Source organism: Acomys russatus, chromosome 1 (assembly GCF_903995435.1).
Source record: "Acomys russatus chromosome 1, mAcoRus1.1, whole genome shotgun sequence".
Classification (NCBI taxonomy): domain Eukaryota; kingdom Metazoa; phylum Chordata; class Mammalia; order Rodentia; family Muridae; genus Acomys; species Acomys russatus.
Window position 1 is genome coordinate 4328936 of NC_067137.1, and position 23628 is coordinate 4352563.

The window sequence follows — 23628 nt, forward strand, 5'->3', positions numbered from 1 at the left end:
AGTAATGACTGAAAGGATGAGCAGTCTCTGGATTTGCAGAATAGAAGTGCGACAGGAAATCAGAGAATTGAGCAAAAGTGTGTAAGAAGGGGAGGGGATCAAAGGCAACTGAAGTGTGAAATTCATTAATGCTCTCATGTTTACAATTCTTAGACTGAAAATAATTTTAAAATTAAGGTCTTGTACAATTCAGTTAAATGCCTCTCGAGTGTCTACTGACTGTGCCACACTCAGCTAACTTCTATTTTTGCATAGACAAAGTCATTTCTGAAAAATACATTAAAGGTCTCTTCAGGGATTGGAGTCTTAATGTTGGCCCAGGATTCATCTTGTTTTTGAATCATAGTATAATGAATAATTCTGCTGGTAATGACTGAACCTATGTATTTATAGAAAACTGACATTTCTGAACATGAACTGTTCCTGTTTCTATGTCACTGTGGCTCTGCGTTTAGGAGTGCTGGCTTCTGTTCATTTTTGATTGCCTGATCTTATGCAAAACAAAGGATCATTGTCGGTCTGTATCCTGCATCACCTCCATCCCTGAGATGCTGGGAGTTCTCTGTAAAGTCTTTGATCTGGCTCGAAGAAAAATTCCCTTCCCTCCTGTGTTCATTTTGTACTTGCTGGATTATAAAATTATAAATACCTTACAATCAAATAAGCCTTCTCCATGCAGCTGAGGTGCAGTGGCATTCTGAGAGTTTTACCCACCTCCTCTTCTGCTTGCACACTATGCCATCTCCACTTGACATGGGTCTTGCCAGTGTTTTGTCCTGAACTCCCTAAAGAAGCTGTTTCATCGTTTAGAATAATTTCTGTTTCAGCTGAGGCTGTCCAGATAATAACTAACAACTGAGTGGCTTTAACAACATACATTTATTTTCTCACAGTTTTGGAGACTGAGTAATTCCAGGCTAAGATTCCAAGGGCCAATCAGTTGATTCTAGGTTTCCCACCCTAGCTCCCAGGCCCACTCCACCAGCATTTACCTGTCTTGCCTTCTACTGCCTGGCTATGAGAGCGAGAAGAAACCAATCTCCTTCTCTCTTGAGCTTCCTCCCACAGACTCTCTTTCTCCCTCCATCCTTCCTTTCTACCTCCCCTCTTCTTTCCATCCTTTAAAGTACCAGGTTTATCCAATGTGGATCCTACCTTTATTATTTCATTGTGCCATAATTATTCTATAAAAACGCTGTCTCCAAATAGACTCACACTGGAGGTCAGGCTTTCAATGAATACATTTTTAAGAGTAGGTGTGGGGAATGCTTTAGTTCATAGTGTTTTCTATACTTGAAACATAGCTCCAAGGCCTCAGAAATGTAAGGATTTCATTATATTATATATCTTATATTATTGTCAAGCTGAAAACTGAATTCAAGGCCTCATACATGTGAGGTGAGTGCAAGACCACTGAATTGCAAACTCATCCTTAACAGTGGAGATTGTGTAAATAAAATATGAGCATTTTGTTCTCAAACAGGAACAATTATATTCAGAAGGAAGCACGCAAGTCTTTTCAGATCCCTCCTATGGCTAAAAGTTACTCCTCCTTTCTTCCTTCCCTCCTTTCTTCATTTCCTGTGGTTTGGGGGGGGGTTGTTTGATTGATTTTGTTTCTCTCTCTCTCTCTCTCTCTCTCTCTCTCTCTCTCTCTCTCTCTCGTGTTCTCTGTTAGTGTGCTGACTACAGCCTCTTTTATGTGAGCACTGGCCTCTAAGGCATGTAGTTTTAGACTACCTCATTTGGATATTAATCGTGAAGGACTTTGTGACCATTGCATCATGATCTCTAACTGACTGTTTCTTGTTCTTTCTGAGAGGTCCTAAGCAATGTACTATCTTCTTGGAACCATAGCCTGCCACAGAGTCCTGTATATTTTCCAGGGGTAGTAATGCCTCATGAGAAACTATTTAATGTTATCTTTCTTTCATCCTGTCTTTCTTCTTATTTGATTTGTATCCATGTGCCAAGCTAATGATCAGGCATAAAATAAAAGAAAATTGAGTTGGACCATTTCAGGTGGGAAATACAGGGGCAATAATTCCAAAAACATGTTACCTTTGCAGAATTTAGTAAGTAAAACTATGGGAATCATTCTCTCTAGTTTTGTACAACCTTTCCCTACCCATTGTTTAGAAGATCCTTGTCCTCACGGGGTCTCCTGAAGCAGATGGTTAGAATGGAGATTAGTATTAAGGGTATTTCAGTATAAAATTGTGAAAGGAAGGGGGAAGAGCAAGATTTACAGAGGAAGAGGCTAGACTTGGGTCCAGCAGGGAATCAGTAAGTCTGTGCCTAATGTAGCATCACAGTACATGTACCCTAATCAACAAGACCTGTGCACAAATGCTTCCGTCATTAATTGCATTCAGGCTGACTCGGAAAGAGTGACCCTTTAGTACAAATATCATTCAGGAGACAAGAGAGATGCTGAGGCTTCTGACAGCTGGGGCAAGATTGGCTGTCCTTTCAGGAGGACTTGGGCAGCACATATCATTGCTTCTCACAGTCATCCCCTGTGTGGGACTCGGATATACTTCCTAGTCCCTTCTAGTGCTCCCTTGGGTTTCTATGTCTGATGGAAATTTTGAAGAGAAAATAAGTTGGAGAAGCTACACTTCTGTACTTTTCTTTCCTCTGATATTCATTCTAAATGTCCTTTGGCACCCTACTGATGCTCACATACCTCTTAATTTGCTTCCTTCATAGCAGGTTCTTCCATGCTATACTGTATGATCTAGCAGTGGATCCCAAGTTCACAGGTCCACACAGCATTTGTATTATTAAAATGAGTTTTATGAATATATCTGACTCCAATGTTTTATACATAGGCTTCTATATTGGTAGGTTGAACTATAGAAGTCACTACAAAAGTCATACAGGCTTAGTGCCACTCAGAAAGGCAAACTTATGCCTGGAATTAGTATTTGTTATTGTTAAAACAAATATCTGTCCTTTTCAGGATGTAAGCACGCCAATATAGTCAGTTGCTACTAAATGTGTGATTGGTCTCCTTGAGAAACATCGCATCATAGCTCTGGGTCAGCCTCTGCTGCTGACAGGTGGTCAACCAGCAACAGTAACAATCAGATGACTGGTAAACAGAAGCCCACATAATTGGGTCTACAGACACCCTTGGAAAGAGAGCTGCAAGGAAAGACTGCCTGATTTCTTCTGACTGTAAGACCTCTCATCTTAGACAGACTAAAGTCCTAGCCTGCAATCTAAAAGTATTACTTGACAATTTCCATTAAGTAAAGCATTTTGAAGTACTAGCAAAAACATATGTGTGCATCCACTTAACTGTAAGAAGGATTGTAAACTTTGTCACAGGTGAAAGCAGTCTTGGCTGGCTTTGCCCTTTGACACACCATGGATACTCCCTGAGATTAACCTTGAGATAGACTGGGTGGAGCCATCCTGTGCCTGGAATCCAGGAAGGGGACTGAGGGACTCCACCTGGACTATTGTGTTTCTAATTGATCCTCAATGGGAGAGGGAGACCGCCCCTTGCACGTGAGAGACAGGCAGGCAGAAAGGACAGAGAGGAGCAGCAGGTTCAGACAGAGCTTGAGTGCATATGGATCAGGAAGAGGATCAGCGAACAGGCCAGATCAGCGAACAGGCCGGATCAGCGAACAGGCCGGATCAGCAAGCAGGCCAGAGACACCTAGGGACTCATCCTGTGGAACGGATACTGGAAGGTTCACTCTTGTTTCCCTTTAACCTTTTTTCTCTTTTGTGTAAGCTAATTGGGTTGTATAATAAAGTTTAATTGTTAAGAAACAGAGCCAACACTCAACAAATTGGTATTCTCTTGAATAAATGGCCTGAAGGTAGCCCTGCTATGATTTTGGGAAGTCATTAAAATATTTGAAAGGGACATCATTCTCTTAAGATTTCTTCAGATTGATTTAGAGAGAATAATTCCTTTGAAGTCTCCCCCCCACCACGGGAAAAAAAAAAAAAAAAAAAAAAAAAAAAACTGGGGAAAATGGTTAAGTAAGCCAGGGATAGCATTTGTGGTCCATTTTTTATTTAAGGCTATGAAATTCCAGGCTTAATAGGGGTCCTGCGTGGGACACTCTGAACTGCTGGACCAATTGGGATCAGAAGCTTTCTACAATGCTGTCCTGTTCTGATGGGTACCTGCAACTGAGGCACCTGGGCCTGTATCATGGATGGTGCAAGATAAATTTTGTATATTGATTTAAATCATGCTCATGTCAAAAGCTAGTCTAATTTTATCACAAGAATATATATTCTAGGTCTAATAGATATAATTCTATAGATACATGAGGTAAAATAGTTTAATAAGGTCTTCACAACCCTCAGAGACCGACAGACTATGACATTTAAAGATGTTTTTATTGTTCTAAAGATTCTTTGACAACAAGACAAGTTAGCTCCTGGCAACACCCAGTCTGCCTCAAAAAAGAAGATAAGCATCAAAGAACCTCCTATGGAGTTGGCTTCGAATGTGGCAAACCAGCCACGAGGAAGAATGTCCTCATTTCTGCTACAGAAAAATTCTGCCTAAAAATGGGCAAGTTTGGATGCAGACAGAGTCGATGACCAAATTCTGCTAAGACAGGGTAAGCAAGTCCTCAATAATTTCTGCCTTGTAAATATGTCTGTCAGAGATATTGGGCCAGAAGGCTGAAGATGATGCTCCAATGTTATAGAGAGTGCTGGGTGACTTTTCAGGTAGTAAAATGTCTCAGTCATTTTTTTCATTTTGGAAGCTTTAACCTGACCACTGGGTCACTCAAATATTTAACTTTTATTCCTTCTCAAGTCTCTGATGGGTTTGAAGACCAGATAGTTTAGTCTGTCAATTAAGCTTAGTAGGTTAGGGGTTAAGATGTTTTTAAATCAAGATAGATGTTTTAAGCTAATGGAGATGATATATGATAGATATTAATCTCCATTCAGAAATTTAGACCCAACAAGATAGGAGAGATGTTTACTTCAAGTTTGCCAAATCCTAACAGCCAAATCACTATGACTGTAACATTTATATAATTCCTGAATGTCTCAAGGTTCTTCTTGCTATATGTAGTTTATTTTACCTATGTGTAATAACATAAATGTATCTGTTAAAAAGAAACATAATAAAAAATAAATATTTGAAAAGGAAAACAGGAAGTAATTGGTGCTTTTTGTCTGTTTGTTTTTGTTTCATTTTGTTTAATGATATTGGCCCCTATACACTCATATATTTGAATGTATTGTCCCTATTTAGTTGAACTTTTGGAGAAGGATTAGAAGATATGTCATCAATGAAGGAGTTATGTCATTGGGAACAAGTTTTGAGGTTTTAAAAATTCACACAATTTCCAGTGTGCCTTTCTATGCATCCCACTTGCAGATGAAAATGTGAGTTCTCATCTATTGCCCCTGTGCCATGCCTGCTGCCTGCTGTCATGCTGCCACCATTATGATCATGAGCAATTCCCCTGAAACAGTGAGGTCCCAACATGAACCAGGTCCCCTGTGGCTTCGAAAGTGGCCAGACATCTTTTGATTGTGCTTTTGTCTCTGATCCCAGAAAGAAAAAAAAAATGTGTTTCTTTATGAAGAATGAAGGAGGCCATTTTTGTTTGTTCTAAGGTAGTAGGAATGTTTGTTTACCAGAAGGAAATAACTGAAGTGTTCTAAACTCATGTAACTTTTTAAAGGATCATTGACACATTGTTGCACATAGTTTAGACCCATCAGGTCTCCTGAAAAGGAAACCTAGGGAAAAATCACTATGGATTTCCATGTTTCATTTACAGGACGGCAATGCTTCAGTAAAGACAGCTTTCTATGCTGGAAGTAATACTAATAGTTTGGCATAACTTTACATACTGAGCCCTTTAACTTGGCATTGTACGGTTTATCCAGGTTTTTGTGTGATTTTCAGTTTTCTAATAAGTGAAGTTAGCATTACTTGTAAGACTTTGTCTTGTTTTAAAGAATAGAGACATTATAGATGTTTTCTCTAGCTACCGAGCCAATAATCACTGGTTATTGTTTTTACTATTACACAAAGTTTAAACATACCTTCTACTCCACCAAAATTCCTTCTTCATTTTAAAATCAAGATGACTTAAGTAGATCACAATTAGTTAGCACTATCGTCCTCACTGTGTATACTTACTTTAAATAATGTGAAGTACTGCACTGACAAATACTATTCCCTGTGGAAAATATCATTCATTGTATTTTGCTGAAACAGTACATAGCTATTGTATGCATGACGTCAGTGAAGCTTTTAAATAAATTACCTTCTTGTGATCACAAAGGGAACACCAACCCTAATGCTACCAAAAATTTTTTACTTGTAATTATTTGTAATAGAAACACTGTAATAAGAGCCGTTACAGTGCCTTCCATAACTGCTAATTAAATTATATGGTGAATACATGTGCAATTAGTTTAAATGCTTTAATTCTATTCTACATTGTTATGGAAAATGCACATATGCTAGCAGATCCTAATGCAGTACTTTATTCCATTATCCTAAGTGGTTTGGTTTCTGTGTCTGTGATGAAAGGCATGCACAGAGAAGAGTGTGGCCATCAAATGCCCACTGCAATAAGAAATCAATTACTCCAGGAAGTGCCATAATAACAGTTACTAGCTTCTGGGAATATGAATTTTATTATCTCATCTGTCCTTGTTTCTGAAGATGGTATCACTTAGACATATGAGAGAAGATGTGAGGGGATTCTGGGATTGAGAGATGGCTCAGAAGACTGAGCTACCTGTGTGTGTTTTTGTGCTGGCTAATGCTGAGGGTACATCTTAAGAAAAGAGTCGTTAGCAATTCCATCTGTAAATAGAATGTACTTACCCAGAAAGAAGTGGCTGTCATGTTACCTGGTGGTATGTATATAACTTCTGTCATCTGTTCTTAACTGGGGCATCACTATGCAGCACACGACAGTAACCTATTTCAAATGCTGACACGCAGACCCTATTTGTCTTGAAAACGTTAGACTTCCATAGGACACAAGAAGGTTTTTATCACATTTTCAACAGCATTTTAAAAAGAAAAACATAACAGCAGCAACAAAAACCTTTTGCTATGCTCCTCTAGCCTTGAAAAAAGGGTTGAAACAGTCCTTTTGAAATGAGAATAAATGTACATAGACGATTTTGTTTTCTTTTTTTTTTTCTTTTTCTTTCTTTCTTTTTTTTTCTGTCAAATAAAATATGGAAACTCTTATCTGTTCCAAAATTTTTCTCCATTCCTGAGCTGTTGAAAACTATAAAGATTTCAGAATGGGGAAGAAAAAAAGGGAAAGCAAAAATCGGAGCGTGCAGGAAGGAACAAGGTGAAGAAAGAGAAGAAAGGGAGGAGAGAGGAGGGGGAGTGTGGAAGGGAACAGGAATAACAGAGTATAAAAGCTGACCTCCACCAAGTGTTTTCCTTTACACCCCCTGGAAATATGTCTAAGACCAAAAAAATAATGGATTTAACACTGGTATCTCAACATCGTTGGAGAAATTGTATTTAATTAGCTAATTGTGTAGGTGTTTTGAAAGAAACATCCAATCAAGGTACAACTCTAAATTGTGGGAAATTACATGATTTATTCACAAAGAATCAATAGTCATGTTAGCAGTCTATAGTTCAGTTCCTGATAAAGATAAATAAATCATTCTTTTCAGCTTATTTCCTAATAAGAAATTAATGCTTGTGTTAATGGAGATAATTAGCATTTATATAGGACTATAAAGTGTATACAGCGCTTCTGATGTGAACTCAGAATAGGAATTGCTGGGGCAGTTCAGAGACAAGGACTTGACTCTTGTTCTCAGCCAAAATGCGAGAACTGTGACCTCATTACTACTCTGCTTCCTTGTGATCCACAGGGAACTTCCTCCATCCAGTACCTCCGCCTTTTCTGATGAACAGCTTTGGGACTGAATCTCCGGATTCTCATGGCTATTATTTATTGGGGCTTGTGCATTCAACTGCCCCTTTAGTTTTATCTTCTCTAAATTTCCAGTCGATTCATACTCAAAGATTCCCTACTCACTTACATATGCCTCCATGTCACACAGCAGAATAACTTCTGTTATGCCTGGGATGTGGTTTGAAGAACAGTGGATCCCATTACCTCTTCTCTCTAACAAAATAAGTTCAAGAAAGGCAAATCTATCTGGTCACAACTTGAACTGCCTTATTAGTAGGATCTGACACTCAACTACCCTTGGCTTCCCCATCTTCACGTTCTCTTCCAAATTAATGCAGATGTGGTACACAGACTGATAAGGAAGGGAAACACATTTAAGGGAAGAGAGTGAGCCACAGCAAAAGACCATTCTCACAGTGAGAGAGTGGCCATTACTATAGAGAATATTGTATCAATATATGCACTATTTTCTCTTCTTTAAGATCTCTTTATGGGTGTATGTATGTATGTATGCATATGTAGGTACATATGGTATGTGTGTGGAAGTCAGACAAAAAACTCAAAATTGGTGTCTGCTGGCCCCTGAGCTGCTCTACCTGCCATATTACCACAGGAGCCCGTTACCACATATGAACTCAGGTCCTTAGGCTTGCTCAGAAAGCAGCTTATCCACTGAGCTATCTCCTCAGCCCATAGACTTTACATTGTTGTCAAAGTCTCTGCAGTAAATAGATGTCCTGACATGCCATCACTAGTGCAAGTGACTGATAGGTGCATTTCTATTAACTCTCAGAGAAGAGCGTAATACAATGTATTTTGTGTTTTACCAGAAAGTCTTTACTAGATGTTACAAACTTTGGTGCAATTTTTTATCTTTATCCAAGGCCAAAGATTCTATTCCTATCCATATTTTTCACCAAAAAGGTCATATAACAAACTAGGTTTAAAAGAATGAAGAAATGAAGATGTACATGGATACAAAAACAAAAAAACGCAAACGAACAAAAAACACAAACAGAAGAAAGCAGCTTGCCTTCAAAGCCCAGCAAAGTCCAGATGCCAGAGGCAATGATGATGTTTCCTTCCTACTTTCATATACTATTTCAGAGTCTAAGGATGGATAATTCTGATACTTTACACTTCCTTAAAATTAGTGCACATCTCTTAATGCAGGAGGGGAAGGGAGAAAATGGTTAGGAGGAGAGCTCTCCTCTCCATGATCCTCCTCGAGTCTGATAATTTCTAACTAGCAGTCTGATCATCACTCATACTTCAAGTTCCTGGCATGGCGGCTTTTAGTATCTAGGGTTCACCATATTCTTGGCAAGATAGCTAAAATATCATATCTTTTTTTTTTTTTTTTTTTTTTTTTTTTTTTTTGGTGCCTGGTGTGTAATCTCTCCCATAGATACTGCTGCCAGGGTATCTTACTACTAGTGATTTCATCACTATCACTCAAGGGCTGTACCTCAGATGGCTACGGTTAGAATACAGATCAGGCTGCTGCTGAGATCATGTCCATGTACAGCTGTGTTTCTCTGTTCCCCTACCTGACTCTGTGTAAGGGCCCCAGATGAACAGGCTCCAGGCTTTCAGAGGCTGTGAGTGGCACCATACATAATGGATACAAATTAACTTAATGGGACTGTTCTTCCCAATTCCCAGAATGAGAGCTTCCCTCCCTTTCTCTGCTGCGAGGGAATTAAAGACAGCCTTATTTCAGGCACATACTATGGACTACACATCATCCACACAGTGTAATTTCCCAGTCTCTCAGAAACAGATAGGAAAGGACTATGTATTCAAGTTTGAGCTCTCTTCAGGACACCCAAAAGCTGCTGTCTGTCTGTCTATCTACTCATGCATTAAAACTCTTCTTCTCTAAATAGTCTCACTCAAGAAGACAATCTGTCTCAGTGTCTCCCTTGAAACTCAGGCAGAAACCTTTGATCTACCAAAAATTCAGGTTAGCAACTGGATCACAAAGCTGTTCATGAACTATATCCATGAAAATCTGGAAGCCATACTTAAGAATCCATGCCAGATAACTCTGAGGCAGGAGATAATTCTCAAAAAAAAAAAAAAAAAAAAAAGATAAAGAGAATCCATGTTAGATTTTAGGCTATTCATGTAGCCTAAGAACAAGAAAGGAACCAATTATGTGGCCTAAAGTAAAAGTCAATAACCTACAAAATAAGTAAAATCAGTGGGGAGGAAATAATAGATGAAGGTGACCATGATGCCTGACGACCTTATTGAGTGGAGAAGTAACACATGATCACAGTTTCAGCTGGGACTAGAAGTCATGCAGCAGATTACATCAAAAGACTCATAAAGAGACACTAAACAGAACAATACATTGCCGTTAGCCCCTTAAAATCCTTCTGATGCTCACGAGCTCTTTCTTACTTTTTCTTAATTACTCCTTGCTGTATGTCGTAAATCTTCCTGTGTGTGAGGCTATGAATGGAGAAGGCCCTGGGTCACGGTGGCTTTGATTGCCACTCATTACTTGCCACTCTAGCTCCTGGAGTTCGGCTGATCAAGAGCAGGGAAAGACCTTAATACTCAAACAGCCTACACCAGCTCCACCCAGTGTGGCTGTCTATCGCATCCCTCTTCTGGCCAACGTGATCATGTCTAGCTCTTCCAAGGCTCCACACAGGACAGCAAGATGCACTGTTTCCCACAAGACAGTACACACAGCTTCCCCATCCCTTTTCTGCTTTCCAAACCTGGGAAGCATTACACAAATGTATTCAAAGAACATCCCTGACCATTCCAACACTTTCAGAGATAAAACAGCAAAACAATAGACGTCAGAATCTACTGGACAATGCTAATGTGCAGGACAGCAAAAGCCTCCAAAGCTGGGTATATCATTTAGAGCTTCATTTCCAATATTTTTATCTCTCTCTTTTTTTTGAAGTGCTAAGGCTTGAATGTCTGGGAAAGCAGGTTTTTGCATTTTGCACAGTCCTAAGCAGATTGAAATTGAATTAGAGAAGACTTTCACAAGCCATCATGAAGAATATGTATTTACCAGTTTAAAAAAGCTTCCTGGAAGACTTAGTAGGATAGGGGTATTTCAGTCACAGTCCATTAACCCTATTTATCATCCATTGAAAATGTCTAAGTGTGAAGCCATTTTCAATGTATGCTAATGTGCCTAAGACTGATATAGCATATCAGACTTAATCTCCACACTGCATTACATGGTTGTTTAGTGTTTCTGAATTGAGAGGTGGCAGATCTCACTGCTTCAGTAAGTCACTCCAACACAGCCAGAGATTGTGACCAATGGAGTAATGGCTTCTAGCCTCAATACAGCAGAAGTCAGAGCAATGGAGATCTTTTCTCTTCTGGTCAGCCCACTGTAGTATTCCAGGCAAGGAAAGGAAACTGTGAGAATAAAATAGGCAGCAGATTTCCCTATAATGTCAATGAAAAGGTCAAACTCTGACATCAAAGGGGATCAGGGAGAGTTTATTCTGAAGCCCCATGTTAGTGGCCTCATAACACGGACTCAGGTCTATATCAGATCTCACGTACTAATGTAATTAATTGCTAACCATTTCATGAGGTTTTCTAGTATGAGAACAAAGACAGTCATCAATCCAAACACACCGATGGACACATTAGGTAGTCGGGTTCAAGCAAATCAAGAAAAATGCCTACTATAGGCTCCAGATGCTGTCTGGTAACATTCCTACCCTTTGTGGAAGCTTGTGACCTCTTAGGTTAATGCAGTCCATAAGAGTTTGCCTGTTAATTCAGAAACAGAGGTAGACAAGGAATGACTCTTCATGGAACCAAAGAGAGGCTGAGATAAATTGTACTGTAGCTCTGGTCATGTAGCGTTCCAATACCTCCAGAATCTAATCAGTTAATCAGCTTTGCAGAAGGTTCAATGTACAGGGTGGTTCCCTACACTTCACTCAGTTACTATAATCATCTCCCCCGTGTGTGCCTGTGTGTTATTAGCAGTGGTCTGTGTGTCTCCTTATTTTCGATATTTCCCTGTTGATTTGCATAATGACCAGCAAACATCTATTATGTGTTACTGGTGGCACTTGGTACAGTAAATAGCAATTATATTTTTTGAAATTTTTCTGTATTTTCTGTTCTATGTTAAATAGCATTAGGCACGATTTCATTAAATACTCTCAACTCTGAAGTAGGAGATACAGCTATTAAACTTGTTTCCAGGGGCGATGGTGCTCACCTACCTCCAGGGGCATCCCAGGTTCTTGTGTCTTATAACAAATAATTGAGCAGAGACACAATGGCAGCCAAGACAGGGGCAGGTTACTAAGGAAGACACACTTGCAAAAGAAGAAGCAGGACAGAACAAAGAAAGAGTTAAAGCAGCCTGAATGGCCTGGCTGCACAAAGAGCTGTCATGGTGGGCTCTCTCCCACATGTTCTGTCACATGTATTTACAACTTCAAGTGGCACATGTCTCATTAACACCTTAAATCTCTACCCAGACTATCGTCAGAGTGCCTCTGTGCCAGTGATTGCATCTACTTGGAGGAAAGGTTGCAACCTTCCTCTTTACCAAGTGTTGTTTGCTTGTTTTAATGCTTGTTTTGAAACTTTTACACAGGCTCACTCAGCTCCACTCTCCAGCCTCATCATCATAACCATTTTAGATAAGAGGAAACTAAGATTAAGAGAGCATGGGTGACTTGTCCAAGGAAAGCCCAGTGTCGCCTGATGGTGAAGCCCACCTCTTATTAGGTTAGTGCAAAGGGATTACAGTTGGGGACCATGGACTTTAAAATGTTACAACTAGTTCCAAACACATCTATATTAACAAAATAGAAACATAGCAATCAACACGCTTTGCCAATAGAAAAAACGGTTGTTTATTCCTATAGCCCAAAATTCTGAGCTTCAGTATTTGTGAACTCTTGGAAGACACATTGTCTACATTCTTTGTTATGAAAGTAAGTGTTTTCCCTGCAAAAGGTTGTGGAAATGGTTAAAGAAGTGGTAGTCAGTTGGTGAGCAAGTTAATGCAGTGGGTGACACAAAATGTGCAGCCCTTACTCTCATTCCTCCTTTGGAAGCACTGGCTGTGTGGTCAGGGATTATCATGAAGAAATCCTTCCTGCTGACCAGCGCCAGCAGCCAGCATGTCAGTGTTGTGCTCATCTAAATAATTTGCTGAGTACACATCTTAGCTGTAATGGTTTCCCCAGAATTCAGGAAGCAGTAGTGGATCAGAGCACCAGCAATCACCAGTGACTGAGACCTTTGTGTGTGAGCACAAATTTTTTTAGGGAAGTGCTTTGGCACTTCTCTGTTCAATCACTGAGCCAACCCTTGCTATTTGTCCAATGCAACCCATGCCTCTTACAATCTAATTGCTAAATGGTTTGATTATGTTTTATAGAATAAGAGAGGAAGAACAGTTCAGAACAACCTTTTTGTTTATTTTTGTTTTAAATAGTCAACTCATAAAGTGCCTACTTAATCAAGGCATTTACATTTTCAACCGGATTTAAGAAAGCTTTAATGGTCCACACTGGATTTCTTGACAACTTCTGTGGTTGTAAAAGGATCAGTTTTGATTACTGCTCTCAGTTGGTCCTTGTCAGCTTCCCATGGTGAACTCCCGTGCTTCTCTTCTCCAAGGATTCCTCTTTTGATCCAAAACCTCTTGAAACCCACTGTCCTGTATGACCCTCTGCAGTCCCCGTGCAAAATATGTTGTTGCTGTTCCAAGTTATTTCCATCACTTTATTTACTATCCATTTTGAAGTCAAATTAGATCATCAGCTTAAATTTGCTTTCTATCTAATATCATTTCCATAGCACAAAATAATTAGAAAATAGACAGTGAGTAATGGGTCATTAGCAAGAACAAAACACCGTAAAACAAGAAATACTTATTAAAACAATGTATAATATAACCAACTTATTTAAGAAGATATTCCAATATCAAATTGCAAACTTGAACAATGCAAAAAAACATAATTACTTTTGCATTCACCAAATATAAATCACAGAAAGAGCCAGAACAAAGAGTCAGACTCTCCACAAGGAGGGACAATCCTCTGCAGTCAGCAGGATGTTTCATAACCCTCCTGTGAAGGCACAAGCCAATTATCACCTAAAGGACTGGATGGAGAATAGGAAGGTATGCCAGCATGTGATAAAAACTATCATTGAAATGGCTCCAGTTTTGGCAGTAGCTCATAGAGAGGTTTTTATTGCACAACTGGGTTGTGAATAGGACTGGAGAGAGACATTCTTGGCCTTGTGCAGACCGCCAGTTGTATTGTTCTAACCTCCATTACCTGGTAGCTTTAGCTCTCAACTGGAAATGACCTAGAATTATCAGAAAAGAGAATCTCAATCGGGCTGGAGAGATGGCTCAGTGGTTAAGAACACCGCCTGCTCTTCCAAAGGTCCTGAGTTCAATTCCCAGCAACCACATGGTGGCTCATAACCATCTGTACTGTGATATGGCGCCCTCTTCTGGCTTGTAGGAGTACATGCAAGCAAAGCACATAATAATAAATAAGTAAATTAAAAGAGAGAGAGAGAGAGAGAGAGAGAGAGAGAGAGAGAGAGAGAGAGAGAGAGAGAATCTCAATCAAGGAATGGCCTTGTCCAGATTGGCCTATCTGTGGGAGAATGCCTTGACTCTTAGTAGGTGTAAAAAGTGATGTTTAAGAAGGGTAGCCGGACATAAGCTTACTGGCCAGCCAGCAAGCAGCACTCTCCATGGTGTCAGCCACACTTATTTAACTGTTAAATGAGTTCCTTGGTTAGGGGCAAGCAGGCCTAGCTTAGAGTTTCTAACCGGACTTGTAATTGTAAGCTGAATGGAGCTTTTCCTCCTGTAAGCTGACTTTGGTCAGAGTATTTTATAACAGCAACTGAAAGGAAACCCAGAAACCCAACTTAAACAAAGGAGCATTTCCTTGTCTCTACTCATACAGGCCTTCAGCACCGGAACGTTTCCCTGCAACCTTGATTACACTGTAGCCGTGTCTGTCTCATCCACTGGTTCTGAGCGTTCTAAGGAATGTACATCACTTTTAGAAACTGTCCTTACAATCATGGTCAACAGCATTCTCCATGGTAGAAATGTTGAAACATTTCATGACTAACTACTTTGCTTCACATTTAATCTTGCTATTTCTGATGTTAATAGTTGTTGGGAGAATTAAGAAGCAGATGCAATAAAAGTCAAAGAGAAGTATTGGTGAGTGGAAAATATAGAGTGCATCTTAAGACACCAAAGATCCTACTAAGTAGGACAGGCTGATCTATCACCCTCATCTTTCAGTTGATTTTCTCCTCTTCATGCCATAGCAGGAAACCCCAACCTCAGTTTGCATGAGGACCTACATGGCTTTTCTGGGGGTGAGGACATTCATACTTGGAATACTGGTCAATGTCCTTGGTGATGAAAATGAAAGCCTGGGAGTCAATCAGACTGAGGAGAATTCTTTTGGATGTCCTGCATAAACATGCTTTATGAGCCCATAGTTGCATTCTGACTTTATAAATAGAATGCAATCGATAATGTACTTCACTTTGATAGACTCACAAATATTCAAGTAGATTATCTGTTCCCTGTCTTAAAATTGCTATGCTCTCTAAATCAAGAGTATGGGCTTTGCATGCAGAACAGTTGATAAACATCAAAAGTGTCATTCTCGGAGGAATGTTCTCAGTGTGCCGATTGTCTAGGGGCAGGCCTTGTGAGAAAAGTTTTGCTCTTGATGTACACAGACACCTCTTGAGGAGACACACTCATGGACAATAAGGGACACACTCTGTAAAAATTTCCCTCCATAGTAATAAAACTTTCTGTACTAGGACTTTACTCTCCACTAGGAGAAATATTTTACAGTTGAGTGTTCCTATTCTAGAATAATACAAGTAACACAAATCCTTCTTTACTGTGTATACACTGTTTTTAACTCTGTGTGTGAGTGTGTGTGTGTGTGAGAGAGAGAGAGAGAGAGAGAGAGAGAGAGAGAGAGAGAGAGAAAGAGAGACAGAGAGAGACAGAGAGACAGAGACAGAGAGACAGAGAGACAGAGAGACAGAGACAGAGACTGAGACAGAACCAGAGATGGATAGACAGACTGGCAGATAGAGAAACAGAGAGACAGAGAGGTGTCATCCCGTGAACGTTGCCCATCTCCTTTGAGAAGGTCTCTCATTGCTCTGAAGTGCACCAATCACAATAGATTGGCCAGCAATTGAGCCCTAGATTTTCTCCAGTCTCAGCCTCCACAGCTCTGGGATTAAACGCACATTCCACTATGCCCAGCTCAGCATTTTCATGTGAGTTACAGCCACTGGATGCTGATACTTTTGTAGAAGGTGCATCACTGACTGAGCCATTCCTCCTGCTTTCCTCTTGAGTGTTTGAAGACTTAGTTTTCTTACCTGAAGGAAGTCATTGCTTGACATATAGAAGTACTATGTTTTCCATTCAAATTCAACTCTATTCTTCATACACTGTTTTTTTTGTAAAACTGTATGTCTTAGAGTCTGCATCATGGAACATTAAGATTCTATAGGAACCTCACATCACAGTTTATTTTCTTATTCCCTTAGCAAGGAATACATTGAATTATTCTAAAAATTAACAACTGGAAGCTTTTATACAATCATCCTAGTATCTGTCCTCTAAAAATTCAGAAGCTCTGGAAGTACTGGGCCATCACATAACAATAGCCAACTCTAGCTCAGTATGTGTGAGCCTGAGGCAAATGAGCTCTTCTGTGTGATGGAGACAACATCACTCTCTGTGGTCTCATGGAAAAGTGTCCTTTGTCACTTGTTAGTTTGGTTCTGCTTATTTGGTTTTCTTAACTGAAGATACTTATTATACAACTTTATATAAAACAATTCCTTTCCTCTTTTTAAACATTTTCTCTTGTGGATTTCTTTCTCAGTTGACATAAGAAATCATAAAACTACATATGGCTCTGGCATGGTGGCTCACAACGTTAGTCCCAGAACTCAGGAGGCAGAGGCAGGTGGATCTCTGTGAGTTCGAGGACAGCCTGAGCTACAAAGTGAGTCCAGGATAGCCAGGGCTGTTACACCAAGAAAGCCTGTCTCAAAAAACCAAAAAACTAAACCAAACCAAACCAAACTAAACAAAAAACATTCTACATGTGAATGAGAAACCAGGTGACGTTCAGCATTTTTAAACATAAACAAACTTTTAAAAAATCAATATATGTGTGTATGATACTTTATATCCATATATACATAAATACTCAAATTAACTGTGCAGATTTTTAATCCATATTTAAACATTTGATTTTTTGATGATACAATTTACTTTTACTTTCCTTTCTAATTATTCACTTAAGTAAATTGACTTTTTACATTTCTGGTTTTGAGCCTATCCTTTAAAAACTGAGGCATCTCTCCAGCTCATAAATTGACTTCTTCATTCTATGTCATTATCAAATTCACTTATTAAATTTTATATTTTTATATTTATTAATATACTCTTTATAAAACATGCATTTTCTTTCTCATCTGTACACTATTTCCTGATAATTATATTGGGTAGAGCCTCTATCATTTTACTTGGTATAATGTTAAAGTCACCAGCATCATCTTTCAGCAGTCTTGTGGGACAGCACACATTGTGTCCATGAGTTCCCTATATTAAGGGTTGATGTTTGGCTGATTCTTGTTGATTCTCATGAGTCAGTCTTGAAAATTAATTTTTTGTTTTTCTTTTCAGAATTATATGATTTTCTCCTTTATTCTATTATTATAGGATAACCAAGATTGAATGACTTTCAAATGCTTTAATTCTTTTTATTTTTTATAATAACCCTAATTCTTGCTCATGACATTTTAATTGTATATTATAGAGTTAAATATTTTCTAATATTCTAATATTATTATGAGATATTATTTTAATATATCATTGATATTTTTGACATAATAAATATAAATTAGTAGTTTTTAATCTTAAGAGTGTAAAATTATTTCTTCATATAGAAGACAAACTTTATTAATACAATATTATATAAACACAGATGTATTTTCAGGAAAGATTTTTGGTTATAGATTCAATTTCATCCCTGACTTTAATATTTAGGGTTTTTATTCTATCATTATAGGTTCTAGCTATAAATAGTTCCTGGTAAATATTTGATTCCATCTCTGCTATCAGATTTACCAAATACAAAGTTATTCATAAATGTTATTAACTTTTTGTAGTTATAAAATTGTATTGTCATTTAGTCTTTCATCTTGTATTGGAAATGTGTGTCTTCCTCTCCCTCCCCCAACCCCAGGCTTTTTAAAGTACTCAATTTTGGCTGTGTTGATTTTAACTGCTTACTTTCATTGGTTCTTACTGCATCATTAATGTCTTTTATCTGATTTCATTGATTAAGTTTCTGTTCCCTTCTTGGTTTCCTAGTGTACAAACCCAGATTATTAATTTTAAACATATTTCCTTTTAAAAGTACACAGTTTAGCTATGAATATAGCTCAAAGAATTGATTATTTTATTTTATAAAATTTGCAAAGAGTTATCTTTGCTTTATTATTCAGTTTGAAATCTGTGCCCAAGTGATTTGCTCAATGATTCATGAGGTATTTAGCAATGTTTTATAAATTCTAATTATTTGGGAGTTCTATAAGCATCTTATTGTTGTTAATTTTTAATTTAATTACATTATAGATGAAGAATGCTGTAGGATTTAAAGATTTCCAAATGTTCTGATAGTTTAGTTACCTTTACTTTAATTTTATTTGCAATTAAATGTATTTGTGTGTGTGTGTGTGTGTGTGTGTGTGTGTGTGTGCATATGACTGCAGTGCATGCAGAGGCCAGAAGAGGGAGTTGAGTCACCTGGAGCTGGAATTACTAGACAGTTAGAACCACCCCACATGATTGTTGGGAACCACACTTGCCCTCTCCCTCAGGAGCAGGACCCAGATTTAACCACTGAGCTATCTTTAGCTAAGACAGTCTTTTAAATATGTGCTCCATGTTTATTGGAGATACTATTCTGTACGTGTAAGTCATGTGCATGAATTGATTGTATTGCATTCTTGAACATTATGATTTTGCATCTTTTTGCCATTTAATTCCTCTAACAATTCATTCCACAATTGCTGAGTGTAGAATATTAAAATCTCCAACTATAATTGTGGGTTTATTTCTTTCATTACTTTTGTCCATTTTTGCTTTAGAAACTTTAAAGGTATGCCTTAGGTTCACAGAAATTTCAAATTAATATCAAGTGGTAAATTGCACTCACTGTACTGAGGTTTTTACTTTTTAGGGGTTGCATCTTTGACTTGTCATAGTCCACAAGTAGCTAATGCTGGCAGTCACATTCCACCATTTTCAGTTGACTTTCTTATGCAGTGAAGGCAAGGATCTTTCAACAACACATTCCCAGCCTCTATGCTATTTCTAAATTACAAACCACAATTTCTAATGACTCTTTAATTGCCACACCAGTCACTGCCCTTGATGGATCTTCATGTTTCTTCATATGTCTTGACTTTGAGGGGGGCTGCGGAGACGGCTCAGTGGGTAAAAGGCTACATAAACCTGACAACACTTCAGTCTATGGAAAACAGATACGGTGGGGACAATTTGTCATCCCAGAACTCCTACCTAGTGACATGAGTTAGAGGCTGGGAAATAAGAAGGAAGCTTAGAGAGCCCAACAGAAATAACCAAGAGAAGATTTTTTCTTCAACAAGGAGCGAAGTGAGAAGCACCTCCAAAATACTCTCCACTGACCTCCACAAGTATATTCTGGCAAATATGTGCCTGTCCACCACAAAACATAGACATACTAAATAATAAGCAAAAAGGTTAATGAACTAAAATGTAAATATTTTAAATAAAAAGCCCAGATTGTCACTTTTATTTGTTTTTGTGAATGTGCATAAGTATCTGTGAATGAGTGTGCATATGTGTGTGTGCATGTATGTGTGTGTGCATGAGTGTCAAAGCTCATGTGTGCAGATCAGTGACAAGGTGTAAGGTGTAAGAGCTCCTGATTAACACATGCCAGTCCAGAGAGTAGAACTGAGGTCATTAGGCTTTGCATCAAGCATCTTTACTCACTGAAATCTTATAGGCCTGAATTTTTAAATAGTTAGCAATATTATCTATATAATTTCTGTATTATTAAATCCAAAGGACATTATACAAGATTTAGTGTGTATGTGGGGCGGCATGAGGGGGAGTATACTGTCCTCCACTAAAGAGCATTGAGCTGCTTTTGTTTTGTTTCTCTTAGAGGACAGGAAGTTAAAAATTTGGCAATTCTCCGTGATCCTGTAGTGTTGGGAACTGTTAGGCTTGCGCCCCCTGGGGCCATGCCCTGGCTGGTATGCAATTGTTATTCTGTCCTGGCAGCTTCCTGTTGTGAACATTGTGCCTCCCTGAGCTGACCACAAGTTCCTGTTTTGCACCCTGGTTACCTTGGTTACATGGTTCCTCTTGTCCTGGGGACTTTCCATCTACATAGTCTTATATTTTTCCACCTGCTTCTGTACTGTGTAAAAGGCCTTGGTCCCTCCTCATTAAACTGCATTCTCTTAGAATGGATGATCCGCTGTCTGGAGTGATTCTTCAACCCGCTGTCCCTCGCTGGATACATCGGGGTATATGCAGCGCAGGCGCTGCACTGTTGAACTTTGAGAGCTGCCCTTCTTCTAGGGAATTGTTCACACTCAAAGGCATGCTCCTTCTGGTGTCTTCAATAGGAAATTGGATATTCACAAGATCACATCCTTTTTCATACTAGCTGGGGGAGAGCAGCTAATTCTAGACAGTGCAGTATGAGCCTTCACAACTTAACTTCATTTTCTTCTTCATGGCAGCTGTTCTGAAAAGGTTCAAGGAATCTCATCCTGTACCCTTCCTTAGTCATGGTTGAAGACATCTGCATACCCGTACATAGAGCTCTTCCCTCTCCTGGAGCTTGCCAATGGGTTCCATAAACCTCACCCACCACCACTCGTAGCTCTTGCTGCAGCACTGCTTCTGGGTCAGGTCAGCAAAGCGATCCATCAGAAAGCCATGGTGGATGTGAGGCCATGCATCTGGGGTCTTCTGTTCATAAGAGGAGCAGTATGTAAAAACGTCTTTCATATTCATTTGCCCAGGGTTACAGTTTATGACTAGAACCGATCACACCATAGATGGAAATTTTGTACATTTCCTTTCATTTTCTATTTTGACAGTAATCGTCATATGTGTGTGTCTCTGTGTCTCTGTGTCTGTATGTTTGTGTATGTGTATATTTATATGGCACTAACTTGTGGCAATATTAAAAACAGTCGGTGTAGCTCTGTGTTGATTCACAAATTTTATATATTATAACTAGCTATAATCTTATAAAAAAAAAAACCCAAGGGGAAACACTTTCATCTTTTTATTCCCTCAATAGAAAATAATTGTATAAACTTCTTGCCAAATGAAAATATAATCAAACTCTGTGGAACTAGAATATTAGGGACAGAATGATTTTTATAGAGGTGCTTTAGGCAGTTAACAAAAACTTTGCTTTTATTGAGTTTTATGTGCATTAACTCTAAACATTTGTGCTTTTCCCTTTAATGAGAGCCTGTAAGATTATGGACAGTTTATGGTTGCCAAAACCTCTCTTTCACAAGACTGAAATACCTGCGACAACATTAAGTAACTTTCTAGCAATCAAGAAAAGAATTGAATTTGAAGTTGTTTAACTTTTGCTCAAAGGCTCAAAGAACAGCACAGGGTTTTCAGAGAGGCACAGATAAGGAGAAAAGAGCAGATCAACCTATGCACTATTGTTTTAACACCTTCAGTTTAAAGAAGGAAAATGCCAAAGGAAAAAGCTTAAGGTTCAACCTGTACCGCTAATGGTTCGTGTGATAAGGGTGTGGGAATATGGCATTGTGGGATTGAGTGTCTATCAAAAAGGAATAGCAATTGTTCAAAGTTCATTAGAGTTGACACCCATATACTGTGCACACATGGACACATGTAATTGCATACAATATGCATTTGCATGTACATGTATAGTCCATATTCATCATTCATTCATTTATTTATTTTTTGTTTATTACTTGGTTTTTCTGAGACAAGGTTTCTCAGTGTAGCTTTGACTGTCCTGGATTCACTTTGTAGACCAGACTGGCCTCAAACTCACAGTGATCCACCTGCCTCTGCCTCCCTGTGTGCTGGGAGGATGAAAGGTGTACACCACCACACTGAGCTCACATGCATTATTTGTAAAACAGTATTCACCTTTGGAGAAATAAAACAGACAGACAGATTTTCTAGGAAAACTGATTCCTTTGAGTCTTCCTCATATCCGTCAAACTGTTTCACTGAAGAAGTGGTGAGCATGGAGAAAGCAACAATGCTTCTATTATCTGTTAGGCTCAATTAAGACAACAGCTGTGTTCCAAAATAAACAAGGAAGAGGCTATTTTGCATTGGAACGCATCAGGGACCCACACTAAGAAAGCACAGATGGCTCTAATGGGGACATTGGAAAATTACATTTTCTTCACTTTTCCAATGTGACTGTGACTTTGAGATCTCAAGTCGTTGTTACATTCTTACTCTTATAACAAATTGGGCAGAGATGTTCTGCCATTGGCTGTAATAACTATGACCTTTAGAATTCTTCTGCTATGGGTGGGCTCATGTTTCTTGTCTGGCAGTTGTTAGCCTTCATGCTTGTTATATATATGAGATGGGGGAGGGGAAAATATTAGAACCAGATTCTAAAATCACAGTTGGCAATATAGGTGTCTATGAATAATATACTTCTGTTAAGCTGTCAAAACTCAATCTCAGAATTCCTGCTACTACTCCTGATTCAGCTAGCCAGTTACTAAAAAGTTCTAGTTAAAATTTTTCATTGAGAAATATATTCTATTGCTTCAACATTTTGATGAGAAAACCAAATTGTCTAATCTCCCTCAAACTAAGCTAAGTACATCTCAAGGAGGAAAAATGCATACAAATATGGGAGTAACAACAACAAAACATCTGCTTGTCTGAGTACTAACAGATGCCTTGGCATATTTCTTTTAGTGGGTACCAGGCAGTAAGTTGGGGTGAAAAGGACAGTTTGTAGCCATCTGCTTACTAAGTACTTTTTGGACCTATGAATATCTATAGCAGCTTCCTGTGTTACTAATAGAATGACCCATTCCTGGCAGTACAGCTTTTCTGATGTAGACAATGGGAGCTTCTCTTGCCCGGACAATGGAATAGACTCAAGGTTCTGTTACCATTCACAGGAAGCGTCTACCTCTTCATGAAGGAAGAGCACTTAGATGACCCTATAGACAGGAAGTGAGATTCAAATAAACAAGAAAACTGCAACTATGTCTTGGTAGCTTTAATAGAGTTAGCCTTCTGCAACAGTAAAACTATAAGTTGGTTATATAAATGTGAGAGAAAAGGAAGCACAGGCTGATTAACCTAGCAATCAGTACCAAAGGCTGAGACTCCGAGAACCTAAGACCTCGAGACTCCACAGATCAGACAGTAGCCATGCTGTCAGGGCCAGCCGAGAAACCAAAGGCAACAGCTACCAAATCAGAAGGCAGGGGCTTCAAAGTGTGAACACTCGCCTAATCAGTGAGCTGAATATGAATAGTGTACATGGGTGTCTCCTTGGTTAGGCCAGGAGAAAGTGCATACAGTCTGTGGACCCCCTGCGCTCAACAG